Here is a 14,367-nt window from a genome sequence, read left to right as displayed (position 1 = left end):
GAACGCGCGCGTTTTTGCCGCTTACCAGCCAACCCAACCAACCAACCAAACCAAATCGACCCATCCAAGCACACCGCGCAGCAGCCGCGCGCGTTCGACTCTAGCAAAGGCCTTTGCTTTGTTAAAAAGCACTCCGGCGAGCAGGACAAAGATGGATATGGCGAGAGATAGAGACGGTTGGCAATGTGAGCGATAGGGACGGGCAACTTTTTTGTATGGAATGTGCTCTTGTGCGCTGTGTTCAGGCCTCGTCGTTTACGGTCCCGAACCGTCGTCCTTTCCCGTGTTTCTCGTTCATATTTAGGTTGGCATTTCGGTGCCGTGTTCCGTGTACCCTTAAAAACTCGGAAACGAAGAAAAAAGAAACCCTCCTCTACGCTGGGGAGGAGGATCTCTCGTGGAACTGTGCTTGGTTGCTGCTGATGTTGCTGATCCGTCCCATGAAAAACCGACACTAATCCCCTTTTGCCGTTCGGACCAAAAAAGAAGCTAAGTTCAGCTCGCACGGCCACCACCATTTACCGGCGGCAAATAGGGAACCCTTGATGAGAAGACGATGTCGACGGCGGACAACAAATTCGTTCCCGGTTCTCTTGTGCATGGACCCTCTTCTTACAATTTCCCGGTCGCTTCGCGATACACACGCACACACGGAATATATTTGCCCGCCGCTTGTGGGCAGGCTGTTCCTCAAGTTCGAACGACGGTGCACGGGGCGGTATCTTTCTTTGGCATCGGAGAAGCGAACCTAGTGCTTTTGCTAATATCGTTCCTTTCTCAACTCAACAAAACCAGAGGGGATCAGACGAACCCAGTGTGTTCGTTTTGTTTTTGTTTTCGATGCCACTCGCTTCGTTGATGAGTTGAGTAATATTTTCTACCCCGCCCATCTATCCTGCCGGAGCTGCATTCTAACCGCCGGCAAGAGAAATAGAGTTCCATTTCTTCAAACCAAACATTGTTAATCGTATCTCGTAAAACATAACCATTTTGCAGCTCTTCCTTCGATTGATGTAAGGATGGGAAAGAAGAAAACTCACTATTGATCTGACCACCACGGGTTACTACATCTCGGTATGTTTTATCTTTTATAGAAGGGTCTTGTCTAAGTGCCCCAAATCATGCGGAAATTCTAGTCCAGTCGAGTACGAGGAAAATCAAAAGATACACTCCTTTGTAAAGTGCATAAAGACAGCGTGAAACACGAACGAGTAATTTCAGGAGGGAGGAAGCGTTGGGCGACAAGCACCCGATGTGCATCACCACTGTTTCCCCCACCTGTGAGTTTTCTTTGAGCACCAGTACGGCATTTTTAAAAGGGAAAGCAAACGAAGCTGATGCAACAAAATGGAAAATAAACTGGAAGGATTTTCCCGTCGGCATTCGTTCCGCATTCGCAACGATATGACGTCAGCGGAGTCACAACATCATTTTACCTTTTTAGGAATAGAATTTATAGCACATAGCCATGTAATTAAATTCACCAAGGTTGTCTACAGTCAACATTGCAATTTGAACTACGAACACAGATACTAAATTTTGATTCTCCTGAAATTTTAAACAACATTAAAGTGACGATGAAAATTGAGTTTAATTAATTAAAAACGTCACAAAGCAGCAAGTAATGCGTAGCAACAAAAGGCAAAAAAGACTATAAGCACGAAGCTTTCTGGAATAACACCAACCACAAGTAAAGCATGAATTAAAAAAAGACTACGTAAAAACCCACCCGCGACATGCATCAGACGTAATTGAAAGCACGGAACGCGCGCAAAATAATAAAAAAGGAGCAATTAGTTAAGCGCACGTTTTGCTGAATGGATTGCTCCCTGCAATGTTCCTTGCTCGCGTTATTGGTCCTTCCAGCTGAAGGTGGCACGACTCGAAGGAAATCTTCCTTGGGAAAAGCATTGTAGTGGCCTCTTTTGTGCACAGAAGGGTATAAACCAATAGAACCAGAAACCTCTAGGCAACAATGTTTAGGGAAGAATTCTTCATCGTGACAACACCGTGCTACGAGGGTTTATTGTAATTCATCAAAAAAATTGCTTGGGCAAGAATTAGACAACCAAAAAAAACCTGTTGGAAACGGAAACTTTTTTGTGTTAGAAGTCCTATTCTGGTTTATTTCAAATTTCTGCTACTTTTTTTTTCTGCAGGAATTTTTAAACTTCATAGTGTATATCGCACTAATTTTTTATGTTTTGTAAGTTGAGATAGTAAAACAACTTATTTATGTAATTTATACCATTTTGGTACACAATTTAAACACAATACACAATATAAACAAAACTAATTCCATTACTGGATATGCTGCTTAAAATTGTACCCTACTGTGACTGGATCGTAGACCACACACACGCTCCTAAGAGAAGGGAAGTCTCGATTTCCATGCCGGCGGAAAAGAACGAATCGGGTGGAAAACGGCGCCAGACACCGGTGTAGAAGACATGAAAATAGAACCAATTAATTCCATAGGAATTACGTCAAAAGCGCGCCGGCACCGGAAGCGAACCGGATGGAAAGGAAACGGCCAGTGGAGACGCTAAAGGCTGGGGGAAAAAAGAGACCCACCAGCGCGAGTGTGTGACAAAAGTAAAACGGGATCTGTGGAAAAGTGGAAATATTTGTCATGCCACTCCTTCATTGGGAAGGGGAGGGGGAGAGAAACAAAAAAGAAAACTAATACAATTTTCCATCCGACGCGGCTCGACGACGACGGTTATTTGAGAGAGGGTTGTGGTGATGGAAATGGAGAAAACGGACAGGCAGGTGGACGCTAAATGCCAGCGCCAAAACCGCACAACCTTTATTATTTTGTGCTTTCCCTTGGGAGGCACAAAAAAAATGAAAGAAAATTGTCTTGAAGCTTTCAGTTTTCCCTTGGTTTCGCTAGTTTTGTTTTCGTAATTTATCATTTTTGTTTTTCTGCCCTAGTTTCGGCGATTCGTACCGTCGCCAGGAAGGAACTCCTACACTGTGATTTATCTTAAAGTGGAGGTGGAGGTGTGCTCGCTTCGCTATCGGAAGATTTAAATGGTTTTCGTTTTCAATAATTTGCCTTGCACTAAGATGATTACTCATGATGTGGCAACTATATATAAATGTAAATTGGCAATCTAAACACAAGTTTTGATAACAGCGAGTTGTTTGGATAGAAGTAGAGAATTTTAATTTATTTAATACTGAACGTAAAAATATGTTATTTATTTATTTTCAGAAGGGACGGCCTGGCCATATCGTATGCTATGCTAAAAATATGTTATGAAATCAAAAAATTGTTATCACCGGTTTGGATAACCCACTAGGGATAACTGATCCTTTTTCCTGTTCATAAAAGTTTTAAGGGTATAACATAAACTGTTCCAATCAAGTTTAAAACTGCAGCAATGCACTCGCATACAAAACCGTGCGCACACAAAAAGCAAAATGAAAAATAACATATTTTGCATCCATCTTTTCCATCCTGCTTAGCTGTATTTACCATCGTGACTTTCCATGCAAAGCGAAAACCAAACCAAAGTATAACAAAAGAGGTGTGAGAGAGGAAATTGGCCAGGGAATGGAAGGAATGGCGTTATTTTATCGAAACACAACATCTCGCTTGCTTTATCTTCATCGGTTTGTCAGAAACATGTAGATTCATTTCTCTCCAATTGTATAGCATTACTTAAGCTAACGATTGTAGCTTTTATTTTATTTTATTTGATGAGCCGTTCCTTTCTATTAGCCAGCTAAGTGGTGGGGTATATGTTCGATACATTAGTGAAATTTTTTGATCACTGCAGGATGCACAGAGTTGTAAAAATATATAAAATGCGTTTTGCTTGCTGAAAACATTAATCAAAATCGATATTCAAAACCTTTAAAAAAACAACATAAACATAAATAAATGCAGCATATTTAAAGCCCAAGTGGCTTGTAATAACACGGAGCTAACTAAATATGGAAATCACAACATTTTAGACAGTTACTGTGTGAGTTTCTGTTTACGAATTGGACATTGCATTGTTCGATTTTTCGTTATCTTGCGTTGACTTTGGCGTTGAAGAAACAAAAACAACCCCCAAATTAAAAATCGCCCTTCACAAACCGCGTGGCGAGCAGATTCGTTGCGCAGTGTGGCTTTTTATTGATTCAATGGTCTGCACAGCATGGAGGTGGAGTGTGACTTAATAACTTTGTTTGTTTTGATTTTTCACGCACCTTCCACACCGACCTTGTGACGACCTGGAAATGCAGGCATGCGAGAAAAATCATACATTTTATCGCGTCTCTTCATCCACACTCGCAACACACATTAATCAATCTCTTGTCGGATAGCGCAGTTTTGGTTCGTTCTTTTTCGAATGAAAGATTTTTCACCTGTGAACAGTACGTAACCGGGGTCGTTTGACCATGTTCGAAACATTAAGTTGTTAATAACAGTTTCACGGACGATGGCAAAAGTGTGTAACTGTTGTGTGGAATGGTCAACTGGAATAATAGGATGCAAAGTTCGACGAACCATTATCATTTAAAAATAAATGCATAACGTCGAGTCTGCACCAAAACGGCGAGGTTAAATCAGTAAAAACTGGATTTTTTATCGTTATCTGCTCGATCAAAAACGAGCCAAATCGAAAGCGTTCAACCATTAATCATAAACCACCAAGCAGGATGAAGCATCAAGTTTTGATGGTGTGGGGCACAAGTGTGCCGCGCTTCTTTTTCCTACTTTTTGTCCGATCTACTGAAATCTATGGGAATTTTCATCCTCCACCCAAACAACCGCCGTCATTATTTCTATTTACTGAACCGTTATTTTCTATGCGCCCACTAACGCGGATGATGCAAAACGGGTCGATAAGCGCGTCAAATTAATTAACATTGACAACGGAGCCCTGGGCACAATTAAGCGAAGGATTGCCCCCACACCCTTTGCTGTGGGTGTACTAAAATAAATGGAAAAACATGTTTTAAATAAAATATCGTGACGGAAAAGCGCGATCATTTTTGGCGCAATAAATCCACGTATTATGCCGCGTGCACTACTGCGTGGGTAGGTTTATTATGCAACCCATGGACCAAAGCAGCCTATCGATTTTTTTTTTTAATATAAAGCATTCAATTTGTTTGCAAAAATTTGATATGTTATTTGATTTGTAGGACATAAAACATGAAATTTGTACTTAAATAAAATTTAAAAAATAAGTATGGAACTTAATAAGCAATTTAGTTGTGATACCAATCTCATCTCTATTTTTTAGTTAGAAGCATGTACAAAACATTTCCGATTATGAAATTTTATCTACCAGGAAATTATAATCGTAAATATCATATTTTATGACAGCAAAACTAAGCCCCGTGATTGACAATAAGAATGATGTGTAAGTCCATAATAGAAAGATTAAACATTGTTTACGGGTAAAACAATGCCTATGCTTCACAATGAAATGACCACTCATTCGATTTGGTTTTTGCACCAACATACAACTACTGCAAATGGATTACAAATGAAAAGGTGGGATGATTATATATTTAAAATTGTTTATCAATTAAACCCGACGGGATGACATGCAATTTTCACACATAAAAGGTTAAATTTTAATACATGAAGTATTAATCATAAAAAGGTGATCCAGGCCCAGAGAATGCGGAAAACAGTTTCCCTAGGCAGATATGTAAACATGATTTTAACCACCGGACGTTTTCGGCGGTTCCCCACGAAGGAATATCATCCTATCGCGTATCAGCAAACACATGATCATCATCGTCATCATCATAATGCAAGCTTGCATTTTTCTTTTCCCACTATCGTTGCAGTGCTTGTGGTGGCGACTCCTTCCTCCATCCCGCGCTCCATGCTCACGTATAATTTGCAGTACGAATAATTAATTTACGTTGGATGTCCAGTTTTATTTTCCATATTATCCATTATGTTTAACGTTCGGTCGTTTTTCTTCTTCAAATCCCTCGCACCGTAAGTCGACCCCTATCGTGTGAGCTGCACTCGTGCAAATTGCATTTATGTACGTTGTTTATGTACGTAAAGTTCGCTAGCAGCCACGATCCGGTAGCATCTCATTTGCTGCTCTGCAGTTCCGGCGGTTTGGCAAAGCCGCCCGGGAAAAGAATGACGGGAAATATATAATTATTTTTCATAATTAAAATAATGCTCTCCCACTACAAACCACCCACCTCCAGCCTAACTGCCGGCCACCCCAAAACGGGACGATTGCAAACAATAATTCGTATTCAATTTTTACGCTTTTCACCGATTGGTTTGGCCGAAGGTTCGAAAATCAGCAATTGAGCATTTATTTACTTATTATTTTATTTATGGCGTCGACAATTATGAAAATCAATAAAAAATAATACTTAAAATTATGTTGCACGGTACGAGAGGGTTCGAGCTACAACGCACCTACCCTATGAATGTGTATGTAGGGTGGTAGCCGTAAATGAATGGAAATTGAATATTAAAATTAAGGTTTATCAACAATAATGAAAAGTTTTCCAACCAACACAAACATGAATTCATGGTACGAACTTTTCTTTAAACACAGGAATCGGAAAATATACCTGATATTTATAGTGTGAAAACCTTCAAGCGTGTAACCTGTAATTTTAATTTAACTACAGTATACAATAGGATATCGAAATTTATGCTTAAAAAGTTGAATTAATATGCATTGGTGATAACAGAAACAACCACGAAAATAAATGTAATGCAGACGTTACTAAAAAGAAAAATGCTATATGGATTCTATTCAATGTTGTAGAAAATACTTTCAATCATAACATTATATTATGAATAGATCCAAAAACTCTTTTCACCCGGAATTGTCTTAGTTCGTTATGCATAAAGATGCATTAAGAAGACGCGAAGTGAATTCTTCGGAAAACCTTTTCGAAAGATAGTTTTTGGACAGCTTTTGGGCTCGAAATCTTTGCAGTTTGTTGAACCTAAGTCTTGTAGTCCAAGGAAAGTTGTTAAGCCAAATAACTGTCGTACCTTACAACTAAAAGAGATATAATAAAAAAAAATGGGTTTGACAAATGATTACAGAAAATACAAATTACTGCATCTTGGACTTTGGTATATTTTTCGATAGACATAAAAAATAGACTTGGAATAGACATTAAATTAAATACCGACACATTCACAAGGTAATGGTTTATTTCGCTGTTTGACAGTACGAAATAGGTGAAAACCAACATAATCGTCCATACATTGAAGTGAACAAATCGTGGTCCTGTACTTAACAAGTAAAATCCAAAAAAGTCTATCAAGAAAAGGTTTTGTTAGAAAGAAACATACAATTCTCGTTGAACTGAGTATGAAAAAGGCAAATAATGCAACGGGCTGACGAGTTCACGGCATAGTTTTTAACAAAACGAGAGCCAAAACACACAAGTGTAGCCGGAGGTGATGGCATGGTGTGATGTGGCAGGGAAGGAAAAAGCGTCCCGAAGAAGAAAAGTGCTCGAAACCAAATCAAAACAAACCGCACCGCAACACCCGGTACCCCTTATCCTTTCCCTATCGCATTGCATACACACACGCACGCAGGCACACACAAACGAGAGCTGACCCAACTTTCGCTTCACTTGCCCACCACATCCCGCAACCAACCGCCGCTCGCTTTTCCCTTCACGATTGGGATGTTTATTTTTTTCCTTTTCCCTTCTTTCCGCACTTCTTCACTCGATTCCGACGACAAACGACATCGACGAGCAATGCCGGAGTGCAAGGAAGGGAGGCGGGGAAGGCCGTCTAACGAAGAACGACCTTGACAGTACCCGCCATGCCGCACGACGCGAAAAGCCCCCCTCTCTCTCCACGTCACTGGCGTCCCATTTCCGACTCCTCCCGCCCTCATCGGTGCTCGAAAAGAACCTGATTCACCACTTTGGGATTCACCCCATTTTCCCCCGGTTCCGATAGCGCACCAGGCAACCCCCCCTCAAGCCACCCTGTTGCTTCTCCAACGGTACCTCCTCTTCTTCCTCACATTGTCCCTTTTGTCGCACTCCTTCCTTTTCCACCAGCAGCGACGAGAGCCAACCAAACCGGGGCCCTTTCTCTAGCGATAAATTTTTATAGACCTCAATCCCCACACCGCTCCACCACCATCACCAGCGCTGCTCCACTTGATCCGTGTGTTGGCGTGTGTTTTTTTTTATTTTATCTGCTTCTCATTTTCAGTCAAACCGTCAAGCAGCAGCAACTGGTGTCTTTTGGCGTGCCGCATTCCGCATCCCGTTCCCTCCCCTAGCAGTTTTGCTCCGTGTTTCCGGCCATCGTAGCTCAAGATGACGTCGAACATCCTTCTGCTGGTCCGGTTCGGGTCGCGGCGGAGAAACCGAGGTGACAGCTGGTGGCAGACCGGGCTGTGCACCACGTGCCTTCGAGTGCACTCGTTATTCGCGCATCCCTACCTACTCGAAAGCAGCCGCGATTGCAGCACATCAACATGCCCGCCGGTTTCTGCTTGTGATTGACGTAAAACGCCTTCGAAAGCCTATTAATAGCATGGGTTTCGTACACACTCGTTTGGAGTGAAACTGCTGCCGTCATGACCATTTTTTTCGTTTTGGCAAGTTACTCTACGCTCCAACCAAGAAGCAGTTGCTTACAAAATGTATAACACTCCAGATGTTCTAACACTGACTTTTAAAAATTTGATTATAGTTAAAAATCATTGTCTTCTCGACAATTACGATAAATGGTTTGGAGATGAAGTGCTTGCATGCAATGGCAACTTATAGAGAATACAACCAAAAAATGATCGGATGGTGAAAACTGGATCATGAATATGGCACAGAACAATACTAGATGAAATAAAATTTGTATGTTAAACATGCCTAGGCGGTGTCAAAGTTTTTTTAAAGCAAAACGTGTTCCTCTGTTTGCTTTTCAAGTGGAATCATACAACGCTTTATTTAATTATTTTTGAGATTTTCAAGTCTTTGCATTCAAAATCAGATACATTGTGTACCACTACATAACGGACCACTCCATCCGGTGGATAATCGGGACGGAATACGGGTTCTTCCTGGGCATATCATGTGTTGGTAAACTAATGACAATCATTTTTCCTGTTTCTGTGATGCCTATTCCAATATTTTATTTATTTGGGCTTTTTTGATCTCAATGACGTGAGATTTAGATTGAGTGCTGTTCACTAGAGTTGGTTAGTTCAGATTCAGATTCATGAATCTGAATGATTCTTTGTATTTTAGAGATTCGTAAATCTTTCGATGAGAAATTCATGGACCCCAAAGATACATCAACTGATGAAACGTGATGGGCCAAAAATAGGAAGAGGGACCCTATTTTTTTGTCGCATGATCCACGCCAATGAAAAATTTGTAACGATTCGTAACAGATCCATGAAAGATTCATGAAGATTCATTAAAGTTCCCAAATCCCTAAAGATTCATATGAATGAATCTCGCCAAAAGATTCTTTAAGCCCAACATCACTGTTCACCAATTTTATAATTCAATCAATATCGATCAAACAAAATTCAGCAAGTTATTAGACTGCGAATACTGCTGGTAGAGCAAATGATTGATTCTGTCATCCTACAACAATGTCATGGAGTTTGGTTCATTGAACGTGTAATGTGTTTATCTAGAAAATGCCAGAGAAACTTTCTAAAAATAATGACAAAGTTCTGGTCAACATTCTGTTTTAGCGTCATTGCTTTGAGATCAATCATCAACTAATCGTGAATTATCGAATCAGACACCTTTACGCATCGTTGAAAAAGATAGCGGTGAGACGAAGTGAGCAAAGATAATTGTACATTTGCAATCTGTGTTTGAGTGATTTTTTTTCTTCTCAATCTCACCATTCATCACCATCGCGCGGCGTCCGTGTAATATAATGCTGCGAGTGAGGGTGAAAAAATGACTAGAAAGTGGAACAACACATTCCTTCCATTCGAATATGTATGTTTCTCATCGTACATGAACGGTTTATGGCTGTTTGATGTGTTGTATTTTTCTCTTTTGCCTCGACTTCGAGAGGTAGCCAACAACTCACCCTCCCTCCCCGTCGTCGCCCTTCCTTTGCCGGTGGCTTTCGCGAAGGCGATCTTATTTACGAGCGAACGACGATATCTGCACACACTCACACGCACCGAGAGAGATACAAACACACAGCAGACGCCCAGGCCCATAGTTCCAAAGCCGCGTCGTGGTCGCGACGCCGGCCGGCCGGCATTTTTCGCTGCAAGACGGAGTGATTTGTTTTATAATAGTTGCTCCCACCACCCCTTGTACCTTTCCCCGGCGACTCCGACCATCACTATTTGTTGATTGTTTGTTTGTTTTGAACAGCTGACTTAGTCGGTGTCGATGGGAAGGTCAATGCACGACGGAGAGAGCGTATACGCGACTGTATGTCGTGCGGCAGCAATAAGTATATGCTGGGGGCAGACAGGTTGGTGGTGATGTGCGACGCAAAGGTGGTACACACGCAACGGGGCCCCATCGGTCCTCTCCTGTCCCATCCCCGGCAGCGCCGACCGGGATGAGGCGCAAAACGTGAAGTTCAGAGGGAGGGTTGCACTAATCAAATCGACATTGTGTTGAAAAACAGAGTGGAAAGAATGGTGGATATATTGCTTTTTCCTTTTCTTTTTGCTGCCATCAACATACTGCAATAACCCTGCAGCACGTGCTTAAATTGGATCGTGTCCGGATCTGCTGTGTTTGGGATGTTTTGCAAGATGAGTTCTGTTAACACGTTGCTCAAGCTTTTTGACAAGAACGAAGATGATTCCAAACCAAAATACGATAACATTAAAAATAAAAGTTTCAAGTGTTTCAAATGATAAACTGCAATTGTAGCAATTTCAAACCAAACTTGTACAAAATGCTGTCGAATGTAGACAAAATGTATTTAAACGCGTTTTTATCTCTACTCTTTTAAATGTTTTGTTATTTTTAAGATTTTTTTGGACAAAGATTAAAAACTTCCGCCAACTTCATCGGTTGAAAACAGCTTGGCATGTTCTTCTTGAACGAGTAGATTGTGCATGTCATTTTCGGAAACACAAGGAGCCTTCTCATTCGCACAACTTTTTTACTTTCACCGTGAACGAATTCCCTGACGGCCTCAATCACTGCGTTGGAGCTAACTGAACACCTTAGTCCGAGGTTTTTTTGGTCATTCAACTGGCAAATCATTCTGTATCTTTATACGATTCGTTACAAAAAAAAAATCCATCAAATTCCTAGATTTTAAAATTATTTTTCAACAGTGTTTGGAAATTCTCTTCATAAATTGACTTCAACATGAATGCTGAATCATAATAATAATAACAAAACAGAAAAGCCAAGGTAAGTGTGTCCTTTACGAAACGATGCGTAATGAAATTCAAGCATACCGAAAACTTTAAGTGAACTTAACAGTGTTACCACGAGTAAGAGTTGTTTAAAAACCTGACTTTCATGCAACAAGAAACATGCAGCATAATTTGGAAATATCTTCTGTATATTTCTTTTCCCAAGGCTACTATATTGTCAGGTAGATTTTAACTTCCAAGCTGAGAGATTTCCGCTCTATTTATATTTAGGACTACCAAAATCAGTCCAACATATTTTTAATATATATTTCTAGTATCTATTCAGCAAATGATTGCCTTCACAGACCTTGTTCACTTTGAGCTGCTTTTCGAATTGGCAATCCAATGAAAGTGAAATATATTTCAGAATCGCTTTGAAGCTGGTCTACAAATCTACTTCCACTACTAACTCAACCATCATGTGCCCTTTTTCCTCGCCGTAAGCAAACGAAAACGGTTGCCAACCTTTACCAACCACCGTCGAGCGCCAAAGACTGTCGGCCTTGCAGCTTCCTTGACATTCATCAATCAATCATTCCGACGGACTTCCGAGCGGGCCAACGACCCGGGTAGTTTATCTACGCGTCGGGATAGATTGGCACTTTGAGAACCGGCCCGCACTACTACTACACCCTCAAAACACGGCCAGCCTCCCCCCCCCCCCCCCCCCCCCCCTCACCGACGTATCTCCCCCGCCTGCCTAAATGCCACGTGCTGCAGCGAACGAGCTCTGGATGGCGTCGTCGTGGTTGGGAAATTTAAACTGACCTACATCCCCACACACGCACACATTCCCTAGCGGCAGAAAATCACGGTCACTCACCGCTCGGGACGCGTTGGCGAAGGGAAGTTATTCTAGCCGTCAAATCAAACCCATCCAAAAACCCCAGAGATAAGAGCTAGACCAGTAGGGCGGCGGGGTGGTGTGCGGGGAATGCAAACGAAACAGAACTAACAACAAACCGTGCACACCCACGCACAAACGCACAGTGAGACGGCGACCCGCTCCACTGGGTTGTGCCTTTCCTCCACCTTCCTCACGGAGGCGCGTCGTTTTGGGTTTCCCCATTTCCGGAAGAGCGCACTTGATTTGCCTTCATTTCGCCGGGCGACGACGAATCGCCCATCGAGAGACGACGTCCGGCGCGCACTTTCGAGCCAGCAGCATGGAGTAGGTACGGAGCCGAGTAAACCCGTGGCACATCCAATACGTTCACCGTACTCGACCGACACACACCACGTTGAAGTTGAAGCAGACGGGGTAGTGGGGAGGATTGGGCGATTGGGGCAGGGCTGGTGTGGTATTATCGTCCTCGGCCCACCTTATCTCGGGACGTTGGGATGGTGAAGGCAAAGGTGGTTCGCTCTCCCAACGACGACTGCAACCAGTGGTCTGGTCGAAATCAGCTGATATCGCGACGTGCCTTGCTGTGTAGGTTCTGTATGGAGGGGGTTTCGTTTACCGGGACCACAACAACGCACACCATCGGGTTGGTTAAAGCTGTGACGTTGTTTCCACGACTCTTTCGAGGTGAATTTTCCAACCTAAACCAGACCACCAGAGGTCAGTAAGAGTGAGAAGCGGAATGCTCTACGGGAAGCCAGAGGAACTGGTTGTGTAGATCCACGACGCGATTCTAGTGGACAAAACGGCTGCCATCCACGCGAACTTGCGGGAAAACTTACAACCGTCTCCCGGGCTTGGAAGCCGTACACACGTCCACGCACACGAACGAACCATCTCTGTCCACCCGGGAAGCCCTCATTGCAGGCAGCGTTTGGGTTCGGAAAGAGGCCTACAAATAATGGAGCAGGATTCTATAATTAATTCTACTAGTACAAGATGAACGAGCAGCTTCTCAAAATATAGGAAAATGTTCTGTAGAAGCTACTCAACAATACGTTACAAGACGAAATAAGTACCGAATGTTATCAGTTCTGTTTTGCGAGCAATTAAAAAAACAAGGCTTTTATTCTGTCAGCCTGTGTAAAACTGCCTGATAAACTGTTATATGACTTATCAGCAGTAATGATCTCCTGGGATCTGCTGCCCCAAGGCAGTTGTACCTTTTTTCTACTATTTCTCTTTTTCTCCGCGATCCAAACTGAAGCTCGTATACACTTAGCCTGTCGTCAAATGGATAAGAACGTTAAGTAATAGTAATATAGGACGTTGTTATTCTCAAAATGATTAGGGGACTAAAAACCCTAAAGTTGCAATCGAACTCAAACGATTCTTGAACGGAACTAGTTGGCTCAAATTTACACGCCCAAATCAAAAGCCTGATAAACAAGGTTAGAAGAAAGCAGACGTACATGGTATGGCATAGACGGAAATTCTGCAAATACTAGACAACTCAACTCTAGTAGTAAACAACTTTTACTCGTTTCTACTAGTGGCTCATGGTTATCAGACTAAACATATTGTGTTTCGTATTCATCTATTCAGCGAATAGTTCACAAAGATTTTTATACTGCTCCTTTTCAAAAAAAAAATTCACAAAAATCAAAAACTAAATGGTTGAGAGTAACGACAATTAAGAAAATGTCCAATTTGCATACTATCGCATTTATAGTATTGTTAAACCGTTGATCCTGACGAGCTTGAAGGCTGGCTTGATTTGACTGCAGCCAAGTAGCTGAATTGCCAAAAGCCACTCTAACGAGTTCATAGCAATAACGATCATTCATGATGATGTTTTTATGGTGCTTTGGAAGTGGTCATTATGGTAAAGGATCGAACGATTACTGCAGTAAGGAGGCAGGAAATCAGAGGTACATAAGAATTGTTTCCTTGCCCGCTAAAACTATCGAGGAACTCATCGGTGGAACTACTGGTTGGTAGGATGTTAGATTTGATAGGCACATGTGAAATAACGTATCATCTAAAAGTAACATAATTTGTTAACAATTGTGTTTTGTTCCTGCATAATCATTTTCTTACCATCGTCAAACATTTACAACAAACTGCAAATGAAGTACTAATATACATTTTGTTCGAAAAACACGTACCTGCAATGAAACA

At 41.8% G+C, this 14,367-nt stretch overlaps 1 protein-coding gene across 1 annotated transcript in view; it reads right to left on the bottom strand.

Annotated features, from left to right (window-relative positions):
- Positions 1-14,367, bottom strand: part of LOC131259426 (trithorax group protein osa-like) — a 154,473-nt gene that overhangs the window by 77,033 nt on the left and 63,073 nt on the right. The gene's annotated exons all lie outside the window — the stretch shown is intronic.

The sequence above is a fragment of the Anopheles coustani genome, chromosome 3 (assembly GCF_943734705.1).
Source record: "Anopheles coustani chromosome 3, idAnoCousDA_361_x.2, whole genome shotgun sequence".
NCBI classification, from domain to species: domain Eukaryota; kingdom Metazoa; phylum Arthropoda; class Insecta; order Diptera; family Culicidae; genus Anopheles; species Anopheles coustani.
The sequence above is the reverse complement of the archived record's forward strand: the minus strand, read 5'-3'. Positions and strand labels throughout refer to the sequence as shown.